The sequence below is a fragment of the Lactuca saligna genome, chromosome 5, assembly GCF_052625555.1.
Source record: "Lactuca saligna cultivar CGN05327 chromosome 5, ASM5262555v1, whole genome shotgun sequence".
Lineage (NCBI taxonomy): Eukaryota > Viridiplantae > Streptophyta > Magnoliopsida > Asterales > Asteraceae > Lactuca > Lactuca saligna.
Window position 1 is genome coordinate 49568594 of NC_136421.1, and position 20706 is coordinate 49589299.

At 32.5% G+C, this 20706-nt stretch overlaps 2 long non-coding RNA genes across 2 annotated transcripts; one reads left to right on the forward strand and one right to left on the reverse strand.

The window, feature by feature from the left end:
* Positions 1–3747: 3747 nt before the first annotated feature.
* Positions 3748–4632, reverse strand: LOC144998788 (uncharacterized). The gene is made up of 4 exons (XR_013660433.1): positions 4594–4632; positions 4446–4479; positions 4096–4317; positions 3748–3929 (listed from the first exon to the last, which is right to left on the reverse strand). It is a non-coding gene; the product is annotated as an uncharacterized LOC144998788 (long non-coding RNA).
* Positions 4633–16477: 11845 nt separating this feature from the next.
* LOC145048443 (uncharacterized) lies at positions 16478–17745 on the forward strand. The gene is made up of 3 exons (XR_013682869.1): positions 16478–16589; positions 16937–17005; positions 17696–17745. It is a non-coding gene; the product is annotated as an uncharacterized LOC145048443 (long non-coding RNA).
* Positions 17746–20706: the final 2961 nt, after the last annotated feature.

The following is a 20706-nucleotide window of genomic DNA, read 5'->3' on the forward strand; positions in this document are numbered from 1 at the left end:
GGACTCGGCGAGTCGATGCGTGGAATCGGCGAGTCTGCACTGTTAAGTGAAACCCTAATGCTCGGGGCCTGTGCCCTATTTAAAGGCCTTTATAGCCTCCATTGCGGCCACTTCACCCCCGAGAAACCCTAGAGAGAGAGAGAGAGAGAAAGAGAGAGAGAGTGGGAGGGAGATATATATATATATATATATATATATATATATATAGAGAGAGAGAGAGAGAGGGAGAGAGAGAGAGAGAGAGAGAGCATTGTGGTGCTTGAGGAAGGCTAACTCACCATTTCTTGAGTGTTTTAGCAAAAGAAAAGTGGTTTTCAACAAGAGAAGGTCAAGGGAGCTATGGATCCAAGATTTTCAAGTTCAGATCTACACTATTGAGGTATTAAATCGAACTTCCCTTCTATTTTGGGTTAAAATCTATGATTTAGGGTTTTCTATAAATCGTTTAAGGCTTGAAAGGTTGAGTATTTGGTCCCTTGCTGGGTTATACCTTAGATTTGGACCCATAGAGGTCCAGAGAACCTTTTCCATTCTGCTTTATGCTTGTTCATGGAGGATTGGAGACTAGGTTGCCATTTTTAGAGTTATTTCTCCATTTGTGGCTTGATGTGGGTTGCATGCACGTAAAGGTTGCACCTTTACGTGACCTTTGAGCACTGGAAGGCCAGATCTATAGTTTAGTAAAGTAGATCTAACCTTATAAGATCATTTTAGAGTTTTTATGGGAGCAACTCGCCAAGTCCATAAGTGGACTCGACGAGTCTAGTCGAGGTTGCCCCGCAATTCGTGTCAGGTGTAACTCGGCGAGTGGAAGGATAACTCAACAAGCCATGAGAGGCTGAAAGGATTCAGAGGACCATCATGGACTCGCCGAGTCGCCCATGTGCACTCGAAGAGTCGGGTCAGAGTTTGACCGTTGACGTTTGTCAACTTTAGGGTTCTTGTCAAGACTGATTCAGGAGAGTTCAGGAAAGGGTAGAATGACCTTCTACCCAATCTGTAGAGATAATATCATGAGAGAATATTGATCGGGGATGTTATTTGAATAATAGGAGGAGGCTAAGTCGGGACGTTGAGTACGAGAGTCTATCCGACTTCATTGAGGTGAGTTACTGTACCTGGAAGGGTACCTATGTGTGACCGAAAGGTCTTGTATGCTATGATGTATGTGCTATATGCAGTTATGTGATATGTATATGTTATGTATGTTATATGTGATAAGGACCGAAAGGTCAAGATGATATATATATATATATATATATATATATATATATATATATATATGTGTGTGTGTGTGTGTGTGTGTTATGTGTGTTATGTATGGTAAGGACCGAAAGGTCAAAATGATGTGGACTAGAAGGTCGATACGGGTAGGACCGGAAGGTCCACCGGGATTTGGGACAGAAGTCCCCTGAGACACATGGATCGGAAGATCCTATAGGGTTATGCCCTGGAATGGTGTATGTGTGGTATGGGGTATTTTGGGGGACTCACTAAGCATTTATGCTTACAGTTGTTAAGATATGTGTTTCAGGTACTAGCGAGGATCGTGGGAAGACGCCGGCATAATCCGTACACACTTATGGAGTTTATGTTGTTGAGATTTTGGGACATGTTTTGTTATGACACAGTGAATACATTATGTTTTGTAATTATGATGTGATTGAAATTATGTTTTAAAAATGAAAATTTGTTTGAAAATTTACGTCATTACATTTATAGACCGTTTTATATTGTGTAAATTATATATCAAACATATATTGATTTCTATGTATAAAAAAAACAAAGTAGTATGAAGAAAATAATTACTACAACTTTGATAATTTTATAGAACGTTTTATGTTGTGGAAGTTTAATATAAAATGTATGTTGATTTGTATATAAAACAAATAACAAATAGTTTGAAAAACACTATAGCTTTTAATAAAATAAAAACACTGCAACATTATAACATTTACATCAAACAAAATTTACTAAACACTTCTAAATCAATCAAAATGAATATTTATAAATCAATATACATTTGATTTATAAAAAATTTGTGTTAAAATAACCATTGATGCGACAAAACTTTTTTTTTTCAACTATTTCATTTTGAATCACAAATCTTTTCTAACATATGGTTTTTTAAACAAAACTAAATTATATACTACTAATACAGCTACAATGTGTATAATAAATAAATGGAAAAAAAAAATTACTGCACATTAATAACCATAAGTTCAACACTTTGAATGCTGTCGAAAATATAAAAGCAAATTATATTAAATTTGAAATGATAATTATATTTAAATAATAAAAAGAATTGAGTTGTAGTGCGAGTTTTAAACTCTAGATTTGTGCCAAATAATATAATATAAATATTAACAATTATATGCTATAAATATAATATTATAAGTATTTATCATTGAAATAATAATATTTATACTAAGTTGTGACTAATATCATAATAATTTGAAGTATGCGATAAGAAAGATATAAAAAATTGTGTTCGGACCAAATTAAATTAAGGTTTTTATTTAAAATTATTTGAAACTAACTAACTATATATATATATATATATATATATATATATATATATATATATATATATATATATATATATATATATATATATATACTTTATAAATAATTTATTTGAATATTTTTTATTTCCTACATTATTGTTATTATTATTATTATTTCAAATAAGACCAATTTTTTAATATAATATAATATATTCTTTAGTTTTACGGTATTTTAAACAATTATTAATTTTTACTAATTAAAAACTACGTATTTCAAAATTTTCATTATTATATTTAGAAAAAAGTATCATACTTTTTTTTATTGTACTTTCGTTCTCTTCCTTAAAGCTATGAAATATTGGAAGAGAATGAACGGTACAAACAAAATGATAATTTGAATTTCAAAACTATAGTAATTGTTACGTATTGCAACCAATCTTATATATATATATATATATATATATATATATATATATATATATATATATATATATATATATATATATGAGTTAAGAGTGGGTTAGGGGAGAAAGCGTGCTACACTTGAGGTATATTTTTTTAAATTATATTTTCTTATGAAAATATTGATATTTTATTTATATTACTTTTCCTTTAAGATAAAACACAAATAGAGAAAATTTTAACAAATATAGTAAGATAATTTACTTTTATTACTATAAAACCATTAAAAATTGGATACATACATATAAGTTTTGGTAGAACATAAATAATTCACTACTAGAAAAACAGCCTTTTACGACGCTCATTGCGCGTCGTAAAAGGCTCAGACGACGCGCAAATGCGCGTCAAGGAAGTCCCTGTCATAAAGAGAGATGACGCGCTTTTGCGCGTCGTCTATAGACGACGCGCATTTACAACGCGCATTTACGACGCGCAATGCGTATCAAGGAAGACCCTGTCATAAAGGAAGACGACACGCATTCGCGTGTCATAACCTTACGACGCGTGTTAATGACACGCAATGCGTATCAAGAAAGCCCATGTCAAGAAAGGCCATGTCATAAATGAAGATGACACACATTTTTGCGTATCATAATCTTAAATGTTTAAAAAAAATATTATTTATAGATTTACTAATTTTCAAATTAAATAATACATTAAAAATCTCATAATACAAAATAAAATACCATAAATAACAAAGATAATTCATTTCACTAATATGTCAAATACAAATAATTATTCCAATAGTGAGTAAATGTTATAATAAAATGAACTCATTTATATACAATTGCATTATCTAGCTTACTATGTGCCAACAACTCTCTATGTGTTTACTTTTGCTTGAGTCTCGTTTCCTCCAAAGCTTCTAAATCACAAACCTTTTTAAACATACTAGAGACAGGATCCAATCCATGGGGTATTTTTGGAAAATAGTCTGAACATTCTTGACAAATCATCAACCTGCAAGTGAAGGGTAGAAAGGGAAGAAACAAATGTTCACAACCAGTAAGAAATCTAAACACTAGAAGTTTCATAGTGATTGTTGATTCCTATAAACTCAAATGTGAGATGAGAGGCTTGTTCACAACCAGTAAGAAATACTAAGTAGAAAGAAACAAATCAGCACCGTTTTCTGCTTCTGCTGCAAGCAGTAATATGGAGCGTGACCCACGACAGATGAGGCAGTCATCTCCTTGAAAGCTAAATACATATGTTCTCGCAAAACTAACATAAAAAAACAAACAATAATGAGAATAATTTGTGGCATTCATCACCTTTAGTATCCAGCCACAAATCAGGACCAATTCATCCATCAAACACACAATCAGCACTCAGCAAGCCCACTCCACTACCCTCTCCAACAGCAAGTCAAAGTAAGCATCATCCAAGTGTTAGTGCCAAAAAAAATCAAAACATTCATTAATTTTAACGTGTTGGGAGGAGAGCAATTAGGTAAAAGGATTGAGAAATTCGTACCCATGCTTATCTTAGCAAACTTGGTTTGGAACACCTGCACAATAAAATATAAATTATCAAAAGACTAAATGACTATCTTACCCTTACATTGAAAAGTCAAAGTGCCAATTTAATATGAAACATGGGTATGATTGTATAAAAAACGGACCTTGAAGCCAGTGTCACCTAGATTGAAGTAGAATCTCTCTTGGTATCCTGAAAAAAAAAAAAACAAGGGACTATTTATTTTAATTAAACTTACATAAAATATAAGAGATTCTTTATGCTGATTATATGTGTAGATAATTAGAAACTTAACTGAAAGCATTTTAAGTCCGGGGAGGGAGAATATTGGGTCCATATGTAGGAAAAGTATCTGAAGTACATCACCTGAAATCGATCGACAACCACAACTCGAGCCTGGTCGTGATTATAGCTCAACTGCCACCTTCACACTCCCGTCAGAAGTTTGTTAATCAAATATGATCACTCTTGGACACGGGCATTAAACTTAATAAAGAATAAAATTTTGCTTTCCATTTGCTTTTCTTATTACGACATTATAATTTAAAAATCTTCTACATATCCTTTCTATTTGGATAAAATATGTTATAAATGGTATATATTTTTCAAAGAAAGCACATTGCTATCTGTTGCATTCATTTTTTTATCTCAAGAAATGTCTAGATTTTCATTAATTGGTAAACAAATTTAAGTTTTGTTCAGTTTTTACCTGATTGTACTTGGCTAAGCGCTCTCCACGAGAAGGAGAGCCTGCTTTGATTTGACAAGAGGCAAGACCAACCACCAGGTCAGCAATGAAAGAATCATCTATATCCCCACTTCTCTATGATATCACCACCATAACTTGGAACCATCATAACCGGTCAGCAGATTCATACACATTTGAGAGGTTAAAACATCTTAGAAAACTTCCTCAGGGCATTATGGTCACATAAATGCTATACATCATCTTCCTCAGGCAGTTTCACTGCTGTGTAAATACCTGCACCAGCTAGTGCGCCAAGGATGGGAGCTGTAAGGTAGATCCATATGCCTTTGTAGTTATTTGCAGCTATTGTTGGTCCCAAGGTTCTTGCTGAGTTCATTGATGCTCCTGTCAGTGGCCTATATCATTTCAACAAAGGGAAAAATGTGAACAAAGAGGTTACCCCTTTTTTTTTAAAAAAAAATAAATAAATAAAAAAAAAAAAAAAAAAAAAAAAAAAAAAAAATTTCTATCAACATACCCAGTTATCAGAATATTAAGAAGGTTCAATTTATACGTACCCATCTATAAGAATATTAAGCATGACAGTTGCCCCCACAGCTATTCCCGCTAGCTCGCCAACCTGTGGTGAAATAAAAATCAGGTTACAGTTATTTGAATAATTGCAAAATTTGTCTATGTTCATGTATATGTAAAATTTCCATAGCCAATTTTATATTAATACTATAAAATAATAAATATAAATATATATATATATATATATATATATATATATATATATATATAAATATTACCCGTGAAGACCAGGGGTAGATGGGCGATATACACTTGTTAAGCCTAATTGTCTAGCAGCTGAAGCAGTGGTTTCGCTAATGCATGCAACAGAACCCTCCCATGTCTGTGGTTCAGGTAGAAAATCCACCGAAGCACTGTTGCATGATAAAGATTAACAGATTAGAGGTCATTTTTTGGATTTATTTTTCAGGTTTTATGTTTTTTTGGTTGCATAAAGCAATAAAAATAGCAATGAAAGAAATGGTGTCTTCTTGAAGTCAAAGTCCATGAAAGCATGAGGAAGATATTTGTTGAATTTCGCAATATATTATAACAAAAAAGTTCGAGAACTTTATATCTAAGAATACAAATTATTGGAGTGTAATGGAGACTGAGAAAACCTCTAAATAAATAATCAGATAAGCTTCGGTTCGGTTAAGCTTTTTAAATTAGGTCATAAAACAAAGCATTGAACTAACCCCAAAAAAAACATGTGAAACTCCTTCAAAATTTACAAACAAAAAAATATTTATATTTATATTTAAAAACATGTGAAACTCCAAAAAAAAAAAAAAACAGGTGGCATAATTAATAGAAAATGATCTTACTTTAATTGGATGCACGGCTATTGAAGACAAACTTCAAGAAGGGTAAGAAAGAAGCTGCAGCAACACCTCAACCCCTGTTGCAACAACATTTCCATTAACCCAAGGACAGAAGAAATTATGATGCTTAATTGGATCAAACTCCACTACTTCTTCAAAGTTGCTTTCCCCATTTGGAGGCCCTAAATACCAAAATATATAAATAAAATAAAAAAGATTAAATGTTCAATCATTTTTAATAGAAAAAAGGACTCTAACCTAGCCCATTTGCAGGAGGCTCACATGGTTATACATTCATGCTCTTTATGTTACATTTTCATAATCTCAGGTTCGTGAAATGGCAATGGTTTATGCTATTCAGGAAGCCCAGAAAGATAATCTCAGAAACTTTAGTGACTACATGATGACAGTGTTAGAGGTTAGTTTCTACACAAAGTCAAAGTTACACTTCAATTCTGTATTCTGATATCTACTAAATTACCCTTTTACTGCCTGTTTAATACTAAATTACCTATTTTTTTTTCTATCTGTCAGGATGACTGGCAAAAGGAAAAAAGGGACTTTCTTCACAGCTTGAGCCGCATCTCCAGTTTAGCAAGGACCAATGTAACTGATTCAAGCATTGGGGCTAACCGATCAGGGCCAATATTATCTCTATTTTCTAGTCCTCACATTTCATCTGGTCCTTCTAACATGGAGCTTTTGGCAATAGTTGATAAAAAGGCTGCAACATATGTCCAGGTTGTGAGAAAACTCAATGATGTAAGAAAACGTAGTTTAGAATATAAAGTAAGTCCATCAACTTATCATACTTTTGTTACTCGATTTATTTATTAATGTGTATTTTGTTCCATTTTTCAGTCAGCTACTGCTTTTAAGAATGCATATGATCACAATCTTGGCCTGGATTCTTCTAGTGGTAACTCAGTTACCATGAACAAGATCTGGCATCTAATTCAGGTACACATTGTTTTCATATGTAGAAGATTGCTCTTTCAAGCATTTTATCGATCACTTGGAGTGCATATATGCCCTTTTTTTTCTGACCCATTTACTTTAATTGTACATTTATAACCATCGAAAACAAATGCCAAAATCACATACTTTAAGCATCGATTCATTGTAAAATATAAAATAAAACATCAAACTGAGGTTCAACAAAATAACATTAAGAGAGGGGTAGAGATTTTCGAGATGATCTACAGGGGATGAAGAAATAAAGTTCTTCTGTTCAAAAATAAAACCAAATAGATTCATCACTCTCAACATTTTAAAGACAAACATCAAGTAGTTAAACACAAATTTTAAACTGAAATTTAATCAATATAATGAAAAATCAGAAAAAACATACTCACAGTAGTAGTCGTGGCGGCCGTAGTTGTTGACTCCGCCATCATAAACTTTTTTGTTGAAGAAATAGGAGATGATAGAAGCGTCCTTTTCATAGCATAGTAACACCTCCCATTCCTGGGAGAAATAGGAGATCGTAGTTGTCGGCCGTAGTTAAACACAATTTTTGTTGAAGAAAGGAAACTTCAATTAAACGAACAACTTTACCATATTTGGGAGAAAAAATCGGGAATGGGTTACTATTAACGAACCTTAGAGAGTTTATCGCCACCAAGATGATGCAGATGCACGAAAAAAACCAGAATCCTTTTTTCTTGATTGAGAAGATGAAGTTGAGGGATGAATGAGAAGTCGTGTTCCCCTAATTTGCTGAATGGATGAAGAAATAGGACCAAGGCTAGAAGCGCAACTAGACTAGGGTTTGTAAACATGGGGAGTCATTGTAGATGGAGTAGGGTAGAGGTGAAGAGGAGTGAGCGGGGTACTTCAAAATTTTGAGGTATTTTCCATGTTTCTAGTGGTGGCGGCTGCTAGGTTTTACAGAGAGTAGCAGGGGAGAAAATGAAAGAAGATATTACTATTTCAAATGTGTTATGTTTGATTAGGGTTTGCACATAGAAGGAAGTGAAAGTCGATCGGAGAAGAAGGGGTTTGTAGAGAGAAAGAAGGGAGAGAATGAAGTCGATTTGGCGGGTGTAGAGAGTAGAGAGGAAGAGGAAGCGGGTGTTCAAAATTTTGGGGGATTTAGTTTCCCCCCTGAGTCCCAGAAACGCGCGTTTATTAAAATTATAAAGCGACATTTGTAGAGGACGCCCTTTTTATTATAGGTGCCCTCCGTGTTTTTAATATTTTTACATGAGACACTAATTTAAGGGCACTCAGTAATGCGCGACCTAAATCCTTAAAATTTTTGAAGAGATGACACTTTTTTAATGTCGCTCGCTAATGCGTAACATAAATCAAAGAGCGTCGTGTTTTGCGCGTCGTAAAAGGCCTTTTTTCTAGTAGTGATTCATTTTTATAAGACACATAATTATTGGTTTTCAACAATAAAGTCATATCGTATTAAAAATCATTGTTTCTAATTTGTCATTATCACCAACAATTTGGAATAATAATTGTAAAATCCTTTCATTGAAATCAATTATAAAAAAACTTCATCAATGTTATTTACATTAAAATAAACGATTGAAACTAACATAGTGTGTAAGTGTGTATGTGTGTGTGTGTATATATATATATATATATATCTATATATATACACACACACACACACATGTTGAATAATATTCTCTTGTACATAAAATATATTTCTTTAACATAAAAAAGGGATAAAGAGAATATAAAGATACATACATGTTAAAAAAGTTAATTGCTCTAACTGATAAATAGTTTGATGGTTGATTTACCAAAAGTTCATGAGAAGTAATTATCAATCTCACTTCATCATCCTGTGATTATAGAAATATGCATAAAACAAAAGCTTAAAAAATGATCTTAAGTATATCTTTACAAACATACCTAAATTTGAACATTGATTAATATCTAAAACTTTACATGTACTTAATTTGAGTTTACATGAATTTATATTTGGAAAAGTTACAATTGCTTTCTTGTATCCAATGTGTCACATAACTCTTCAAACCCTACAAATATAATCTATCATATTATGTTGACATACATGCAATATGTAATCTAAAAATTTCTTATATAGGCTAAATATTTAATTTAACTCATCAATTAAATAACATGATTTGAAGAGTTTAAGAGTTACAAATCATAATATTTCAATTAATCATAAATTAATTTATATAAGTTGAATAGTCTTGGGAGTTCAAATGCTTGAGTTTCAAGGGAAAATAGTCTTAGGAGTTTCAAATGCATGAGGTTCAAGAAAAAATGTTAGCATTATAATATATATATATATATATATATATATATATATATATATATATATATATATATATATATATATCTACATTTTATATACATATATATATATATATATATATATATATATATATATATATATATATATATATAGATAGATATAGATATTGAAATTTAGTTTATTTATGATTACACTTTAGGTTTAATATTTATTTAACCTTATTAACCAGCTTATAATCATTATTAGAAATACTCTATAATTTATCACTTTTAACTTAATTATTCTTTATGTTGTTTAAATTGAACTAAAATTTATATTTAAGTTGACCATGTAATGTTATATTTAAATTAATAATTTAAGTATTTTGTACAAAGTGTTCAAAGTTGTAGCTTTAAAATGATAATGGATTACATCTAACAATATATTAAAACAAATAAATTAAGTATAATATGTTAAAAGTTAAAAAACATAACTGAATAACTAGAAGTAAAAATATTCTTTTAATATTGAAATTTAGTTTATGTATGATTACACTTTAGGTTTAATATTTATTTAACCTTACTAACCAACTTATGATCATTATTAAAAAGAAATTAAAGAGTTATGAGAGTTTTAAATGAATCTAGTAAAAGAAAAAATACATGAGATTTTCAAATGAATGTAGTGAAAGAAAAAATGATTCATTTATAAGTATACTAGACGTAACATTGCGCCTTGTGCAAGAATGCATTTAAGTGGTTAAAATAATTAAGGGAAAAAATAGAAATATGTTGAATTTACGTTTTTAGTAATGTTGTGGGCATTAACCGAATTATCAAATAACATAAATATCCATCAACTTATATTTTGATACTATTTAATATATTTCATAACTTATAAACTTTACTTTTACTTTTATAATATTCAATATATATTATAAGTTTTTGTATAACATTAATATAATATACTTTTCTTAGGTCCAATAATATTTTTTAGATAAAATAAGAAATAAGTTGTTTTGAATGAGTTATTAATAAACAATATTGAACTAATAAACTTTGTATTACACTTTATATTATACCAAAACATCCAAAGTTTTATATATGAACTTTCAAATATTAAACATTGAAATTAAGAATGAAGTCATACAATATATATCATTATACATAAATGTCATCAAAAGTTTTAAAATAAGTCGATTAGTAAATATGATACTTAATTTTAATTAAATATTTTGCAAGGCGTAAGTTTGACCTTATGTTGGTGCGCCGAGAATCGTCTTCCTTAATTTGTACCTAAAAAATTAAGGTGGATAATAATATAAAATAGATATTACTGAGCATTAATATAAATATTTAAAAAGGGTATGTGGATCTCCTACCACCGGTTAAAGACAACATATTTCTCTAGTGGTATCGATTCTTATGTGAAATTGAAGTAGTCATTCTATGTACACATTGTTTTCTAATTATATAAACAAATATGAGTAAGCAAACATAAAAATGTTATATTTATATAGATAAAATATTTTAGTTAACTAAAAAATTAAATAATATAAGTTTAAGAGTTAGGAGTTTAAAAACATTAATCTTATTGTTAATCAATCAATTAAGTAACACATGTTGAAAATTTTACAATCATTATTAAAAAGCATTTAAAATATTAGATTTTAAATAAATTTTGGTTAAAGTGTTTTGACCTCTATTATATATATATATATATATATATATATATATATATATATATATATATATATATATATATATATAGAGAGAGAGAGAGAGAGATGGAAAGTATAATATATGTATGAGTTTTAATTAATTATCTTTTTGAAACAATACAATTAGAAAAAAAAAACATATTTAACATAATTTAATTAAATACTTTCGACATCACCCTATATAACATATTATCAATATATTAACGATTAAAACACGATATATAACGACTGTTTTACAATAATAAAAAAAAAATGAAGAAAATATGAAAACAAATTACTATAACGAACTTACAAATTAAAAACTCTAATATAATAGCATATGTCTAAATGTGTATAATAATAATCCAAAAACTAAGATAATATAAAAACAAATTAGTATAACAAACTTACAAATTAAAAGCTCTAATATAATAACATATCTCCAAAAGTGGTCATAAGACCTCAACCTAACACAAAAACCTTTAAGTTTGATTCTTTCTGAAATTTGTATATATGTCTTTCTCAAAGATTGACTTTTTTATAGTGAACTTTTCACTAAATGCTAATTAAACATAATATAAATTATAAAACTTTTGAGTGTTCAATCATAATTAAGAAAACTTTTGAATTTGTATTAATTAAAAAATAGGATTTCAAATGAATGTGATTTTTAGAAGTTAAAAAATAGGGTTTCTAATGCATGAGATTTAAGAAAAAGTGATAATTTTATAAGTATGTATGATTAGTGGTTATATATATATATATATATATATATATATATATATAAATTGGAGAAATAGTAAAATGACAATTGACAAAATATTAATTAGGAGAAAAAAAAACTAATAAATGACACATTATTAATTACTAGGCTTAAATGACTTACACGTGGTAAAAAAAAAAAAAACAATTCTTTTATTAAAATACAGATTGATTGAATACCTATTATCAATTTCATTAATTAAGTATAAATAGATAATGGTTTTATAAGGGATGGGAAAAACCTATATCCATTAGAGAATCCGAAAGTCACATTCAGTTTGGTAAATCGGAGATTTGAAATCTTCAAATAAAAAGCGGGAATAGAGATACTTATAGCCCCTCCCATAGATTTGGTAGATATTAGTATATAAAAACAATACAATACATATATTTCTAGTAAAAATTCACAATATCTAAATATTGATCAAAATAATTGGATTCGTTAGTAATTACTTGGTTGAAATTATATTTTTCTTTCTTTGTTTATCTAATCTAACATCATATTTAATTTTTTTCCCTTGATTTTTCTAAATTTACCTCAAATATTACTCTAATAACTTTTTTCTATTTGATTTTCTATGGATGTACTTTAATTTTGTAGAAAAATTAAACTATGAATATTCATATGTTTTGTAAATCTTTAAACGTATGTTGGTACATTTAGAGTTTTTCTTTATATTTTAATATTTAAATGAAAAAGATAATCATCAATTCTCCGTTAGAAATCTCCAGTCTTCTTTGGGGTGATGAGGATAAGAATAAAAATTTGAGGAAGAGAGTATACATTGGGTCACCATATTACTTTGTTATGGCATTATTTGTCAATAAACACCCACACATAGTGCGGTTTATTGTTTTCAATCGTTCTTTATGTCTTTCTTAAATGTGCATCCCTTTAGTTAATCTGGAATCTCACTGAATAATACTAACAGTACAAGTTTTTCAACTAAAAGGGACCCTTGGGTACATCACAATTAGATTTAGAGACTTTATTGTCATTTTATTCGTGAAATTCTTGGTCGTGATAAAAACATCTATCAAATCAGTTCTTGAACATAATATAATAAGAAAAACAAACAAGCTTCATTATTTTAGAAATAAAGAACTTTAATTAAAGATTGATATTTGATTATCTATCAAAATATGATAAGAATAAAAATAAAAATCAATCAATTAAAAATCAAAATAAAGTCATAGATTAAATATTTATAGGAATAGCAAACTATAAAATGAAATGGAACCTTAACAAATTTCTTAAGCAATGTTTTAATGTTTATTATTGCATGCATTCATTTATAGAATAAAATCGATTTCTTATCATTTTATGCATACATTAATTGATTAATTCTTTTTATAAATTCAATAAAAAAAAAACCGAATATATTTAAAGACGATCCATTTCGTCACATGAGTAAACAAGTGAATTAAGCTTCTTTGTTCTGTTGTTTCCGTACATCTGATGAATATTTAGCGAATTATAAAATTGCCCACTAGTTATCCATGCATGATTCAAAATCAATTATTTTTGTGATAACTTTTTTTTCCTATTTTATATTTATTAAAACCTATTTTAAAAGCATGATTGATAATCAATTATTGATTAAGAAAAGGCGCTTCGAAGGAGTTTGTTTTAGAGTAAAAAAGGTGGCTTGGAAAATGACAAATAACTTGCTAATTATAAAAGCATCCACGAGCAAGAAAGAGAGGACAACCAACTTATTACTTACGGGGGGAATAAAGAAATCATTGATGTGATACATTCATCATCAACCTGCAATATTTGATTTAATAATTTTTTTAATACAAATGGTATAATTTTATGATACATTCATCATCAACATTGTATACTTTCCTTTATATCATTTAAAATAACTTTCTTTTTTCTAATCAATCCAATCCGTATTTTTTAATTAAGTTGTTTAACGTTAATACGGGCATTTCAACATAGTTGAGAGGTTGAGATGGACAACCTCAATACGGTTTTGGCCTCTCAACGCAGTTTAAAGGTAAAGATGGAAAGCCCGAACGATATTGAGGCTCATGTCCAGCAACCAAAACCCACACAACCATCATTAGAATTTCTTATCAAAACTCATCATGAATGTAGTTAGAAAGGGAAAGGGAAAGCAAAATCAAAAGGGAAAACCGCAAGCAATCAAAAGAGGGTCCACGATGATAGACACCGAAGGAGGAATTTGCATTAACTGATGCATGATGTGGGAGACTGGGACATTAAAAAATAACATTCAAGGAAATGGCATGAAGAAAAAAGCTTTTTGCGCAAACAATCAAAAGAGGGTCCACGATGATGGACACGGAAGGAGGAATTTGCATTATCTGATGCAAAAATCTAATGCTTTGTTGAAAAAAAATCTAAACTGCAACACATATGCTCTAAGTAGTTAATGATGATAATTGAACAAAATATGCATGTAACGACCAAAAATTTCAACAAAATTTAACTTTTCAAAAACAACCTATTTTAATCATGTTATTACAAAAAGGTTTTCAATAAATTTATTATAAGAGTATTCCCAGGTCCATATCATAAAACATAAACACGAGGAGCGGTACGATCACGCCTTTGCCTTGTCACGGTCTCCTAAAGAACCTGAAAAACATTAAATCACAACTGTAAGCCCGAAAGCTTAGTGAGATACCCCCAAAATACCAACCACGTATACCACACACATAACATGCTATATCATATCGGATCACAGAACAACCATGCATGTCGGGTCTACTGTGTGACTGGTCCGCCGCACCAGCCAACAGTCCACCTGGTCCACCCTCCGTGTCTAGCCATATACATCGAGTCTACAGGGTGGTTGGTCCGCCCGCACCGGGCCTTCAATCCACCTGGTCCACTCTCTGAGTCTACAGTATGACTGGTCCGCCCGCACCGGGCCTTCAGTCGGCCTGGTCCACTCTCCGAGCCTCAGCACGTTTGGTCCGCCCTCGTGGGGCCTACAGCCTATCCGGACCGTTCGCTGGGCCTTCGGAATAACCGGTCCGCCCTGGGTATGTTGGCTTACAACACAAAGCAGGTCCCGCCTCAACCCAACCCCTGTCAACAACCATGTGCACATATAAACATACAATCATATAACAATTCACATTCAATCAAACTGATCTAGCAGATCACGTAACACAACATACTCTAAGCAAGATACCGACCTAACCGGTCACTAGCATAGCATCACCCTATATACTAGGATACCGACTGTAACGCCCGCAGATCCGGGCTAGTCAATTTAGAGGCAATAGGGGTCGAAAACGACTTTTCTACAAAAAAGATTATTTAGAATAAATAATCTTGACCAAGTTGTAGAATATGTCACAAGGTTTCCGTACATATAAAGAACGCCGAAATCCGAGTTATAACGAAGAAGTTATGACCCGTCGAAGTTTCGCGTCGGAACCGGCACGGCGTCGGGAAGCGTAAATAGTAAATTTACGATAGAGAGAGATTTAGCCTTAGTGCTCTAAACAAAATTCGTAGAATATGTTAAACTAAGAACATCGATAAAAAGAACGCCCAAATCTGACTTCGTATGAAGAAGTTATGATTTTTCGAAGTTTCGGATTAGCGGTGTACAGCCCGAAATTCGAATTTTAGATCGATTGATTTTTAGCCGACACAACCTAAACAAGAATCGAAGATCTCGTTATTAGTAGCGTAACGATAAAAAGACAGACGAAAATGGACATCGGATAAAGAAGTTATGAGATTTTAACGGACCAATCCTATCCCGGCCTGTTAAAAATATAACTTTAAAAATAAAGTCAAAATTAGCCGACGGAGTCTAAATGAAAGTTGTAGAGTACGTCTCCACATATGCGTGGATGTAAAGAACGTCAAAAACGGAGTTCGTATGAACGAGTTACAAATTATAATAGCATATTTACGTATTAAAATAAAGTATAAATCATGTATACGTACACATATATATACATATGTATATATCATTAGAAAGGTATCGACGATGCGGTCATTATAAGACTAATGTTGAGTTCTTTCGACATTAGTTTAGTACAAATATCATTAAATCCATTTAAAATAGTATTATAGAGGGGTGTTTAGTTGTTTATATAACTAAAAGTTCATTAAGTAATTATGGAGGGTAGTTTTTGAAAATTCAATTAGTATAAATAAGAGCCTTGGGCTCTCATATTTCTTGCACCATTCTCATGATTCAAGAGTCTTTCTCTCCTTATCCCCCGAGCATTTCGGTCCCTCGTGATTCAACTTCTCTTTCTGTAGTTTAGTATAGTAAGGTGAGCGCTGAAGCGCTGCACGAATCTTTCTTAGAAAGATTCAGCGACGAAGTTCTGCCCCTGCAGAGCCCGACTCCTAGCTAAAATCCCCTTGAAAGTAAGTTATGCTTACCCTATTTTAAATATAGTTTATATTTAAAATTAGTATTGTTATTATAAATTTATAATAAATATTTGAGCTATTATTATGACTTATATAAGTGTTGTTATAATATCTTTTAACTACTCGCGGTACGGGGAATCTGGTTTAAAGGGCCGCATAGGGTTGTTGGATTTCAGAAGTGCTATACGCCAAAATGGTCCTGCCCTCCGGTGTTTTATGTCTGGCCCCTGTCTGTACATAGTAGTTGGAAAGTATTGTTTAAACGCTTATGTAATAATAATAATAAGACTAATAATTAGTGACGGTAATATTAGACTAAAATCTAGTGGTGATAATATTAGGTTTCATCAAAGGAAATTATTTTAAAGTAAACGAAGCGCTGTCCGAGTACCGAGTCACCACCTTCTCAAGTGAGTGCATAGTCCCTTTCATCTTACACATAGATATGAAGTATTTTATATAAACTACGTGCTATGTGTGCATATTATCTGAATACTTGCTGTCTATGCTGGATGAACGTTTTATACATGTTTTAAAGAATTTAAGCTGTATACGTATTTTATATATACGAATATGTTGGGTATGAGATGGGTAGATGAATGATGAGAGATAGAAGATGATACATTGGCAGCTATAGACTTAGTGCCTATGGGACAAACACCGGTAGCTATGGACTTAGTACCTGTTAAACGTTGGTAGCTATGGATTTAGTACCTGTTGGGAATTGGTAGCTATGGACTTAGTACCTGTTGAACATTGGTAGCTATGGACTTAGTACCTATTAGATAAAGACTGGTAGCTATGGATTTAGTACCTGATGAATAGACCATAGCAGCTATGGAATTAGTGCTTTATGAACGAACATTGGCAGCTATGGATTTAGTGTCAGTCCTATAACCCTGGAGGTAAGGGACTTCGGAATAAACGAATGCAGGATAGATGACTCTTAGGTTAAATCCTTAAAGAGTAAAGAAGATAATGGGGATGGGTAATTGGGTTGATTGTTTGATTGAACATAGTAATTATATTATTGTGGGTTGAAAACCCTATGTACTCACCAGGTTTCCCAACCTGACCCACTCAGTTTATGTATATCACAGGTGACGAAGTGAAGTGACATTACACTGAGAGATTTAAAAGAGATGTAGATCACTAGTGTAAATCCTTGTAAGTTCTGTTTATGCTTATGTTTCGGTATTAACGATGACATCCCAAACATTTTAAAATGAAATAAATGCGTTTCTTCGAAAATGTTTTAATAACGTATTTACCATGTTTTTCTGGGAAAAAATTCCGCAACCTTTTTATAAAATGAAGTACTCTGATTTTTATAAAGCATAAACAAAAATCGGTCTTTTCTGGCCGTGGTTTTGGGGATGTCACAGTTGGTATCAGAGCATTAGTTTAAGAGAACTAGGAATATGGATTTATTTCTAGACTTAAACTTAGAATTCTAAGCGATGATTGTGAGGTGTGAGCACTAGCTTATTTTAGGAATAATGCCTAAAATGCTTTTATGTGCTAAATGCTTTGCGCATGATATGATTTGTTCGGATCTATGGTCTGTTGCCGACCGGATCTGGAAACCTTATGTGTTTAGGATTCTAAGCGTTTAACTACGATATTAGAACTAGCATATAAACATTTCGGGGTGATAACGATGATTTAAGACGTCAATCCTAAATTAAGATCTAGATTCACCTTATTCGGTGTAGAGATCAAGATGGCAAGAATCCGTAGCGGAAACGTAAATGCGAATGGGAACCGAAACCAACCCCCAGTGGTTCAGCAAATACCTGTTGTTGAAGAAGTTGCGCCTGAGCCAGTCACCATGGCTGGAGTTCAAGCCATGATTCGGGCTATGTTAGCTGAACAAAGGGAAGAAATGAGACAAATGTTGAACAGGGATGAACCTACCGTACATGTTGAACCGACGGAGCCAATTCCCGAGCAATCTGAGGAAGAGAAATACAGCCGCCAAGTGAGTCAAGTAGGGACTCAAGGTGAGCAAATGGGTAGCCCAGAAGGGAGAAACAACAAGGATGGGCGGATGTACAAGAATTTCTTGGGTGCGAAACCACCAAGTCTCTCAGGAAGCCCGAAGCTGGTTGAGATTATGGATTGGATCTCTGAGATGGAGATGGTATTTGAGAGCTGCAACTGTAACAAGAAACAGAAGACTGTCTTCGCAGTAAGATAGCTGAAAACTGGAGTCTTGAGCTGGTGGAAGCTATTGGCAGATACGATGCCACGAGGAGAAGCCTTAAGGATGTCGTGGGAAGAGTTTTTGGAACAGTTGAAAATGCAATACTGCTCGGAGATAGATCTGATAGACCTAAACAACGAGTTTCAGAACCTGAAGAAAGGAAAGATGAGTGTTGATGAGTATGCCACCGCATTCACCGAGAGGATGAAGCTATTCCCCTACTTGGTGCCTACTGAACTCTCCAAGATTGATAGGTTTGCTAACGGGCTGCCCACTGAATTTGGCCCAATGGTCAAAATGACAACTACCTTAAAAGCAGCTGTTAGGGCAGCTAAGAACGTAGAGGCCCAGATAAGAGAAAAGGGTCTAGAAAAAGATAAGGTAGGAGAGAAGCGGAAGTTTGAAGGATCTTCGAGGCCGAACAAGGAAAGAAAATTCTCAAAGCTTGGAGGAGCAAATGGAGGTGAAGCAAGATGGTGTGATAGATGCAAGAAGAAGCATGGTGGAAAGTGCAACGAAGAAGTGACTTGTTACAAGTGTGGGAGGACTAGTCACTATTCCAAAGACTGCACGCATAATGACAAAGTATGCTATGGATGTGGAGGCAAGGGGCACATGTCCAGAGACTGCCCAAGGAAAAATAAAGCAGCAAGACCGGAAACGCCACCAAGGCCAAGGGCATTTCACACGATCCTCGACGAAGCAGAGAACTATGCGAGGAATCAAGAATGAGGACTTCTTACCCGAGGATCGGATTATGCAGTAGTCATAGTTTCGTATGATGTAGCCTAGTAGAGGCATAGTCTAGGGTGAACTTGAACACCTATCTAATCGTTTCAAGAAATGATATAAAACCTTCGTTTTGTTATCTGATGTGTTGAATGATTGTATGAATTGCTGCATGGTGACTTGGGAAACTGCGAGACAATACTTGGGACGAGTATGAGTAGGTGTGAATGGTAGTAGAGGCCTATACTACCGGAAGCACAGGACTCACACTTGGATCGGGGAAAGTCACAAGGTTACCAAGAAGCTAGTAATTGATTTCATTTTTTTCAAGTATGTCATTACCATCGTTTCGATAATGACTAAAAAGATTGTTGATTTCCGATCCTAGTGGTCATACCAAATTGAGTCCGACTACGATGAGTATGTTGTGTGGTTCAGGGAACCAAGTTCAATGTAGCATCCGACTTAAACCAAACAATTGAAATCAAAGCGATCAATAGAAGTATCGCGTTCGTTGTTAAAAAATTTGGTAGACAGAAACGCTACATGTTAAAGTGTGATTATATCACATTAGAACATGAAGGAAGGCATAGTCTATTTTAGAATTTAACTCTAATAGACCTAAGTCTAAACGTGCATCACATGATGATAGGTCATAATTTGAAGTCTAGCCTGAGGTAGAGAGCTGGTGCACGATCGAGTACTGCATACAGTCAATGAGTCTAAGAGATAGACTTGAAGGAATATAGAAGTTATAACTATTACCTAGGATGAAGAGATGACGTATGGAGTCATTATACGAGCCCTGTTTCGTTGATGATTCCGGGACGTAATCATCCTAAGGGGGAGATAATTGTAACGCCCGCAGATCCGGGCTAGTCAATTTAGAGGCAATAGGGGTCGAAAACGACTTTTCTACAAAAAGATTATTTAGAATAAATAATCTTGACCAAGTTGTAGAATATGTCACAAGGTTTCCGTACATATAAAGAACGCCGAAATCCGAGTTATAACGAAGAAGTTATGACCCGTCGAAGTTTCGCGTCGGAACCGGTACGGCGTCGGGAAGCGTAAATAGTAAATTTATGATAGAGAGAGAGATTTAGCCTTAGCGCTCTAAACAAAAGTCGTAGAATATGTTAAACTAAGAACATCGATAAAAAGAACGCCCAAATC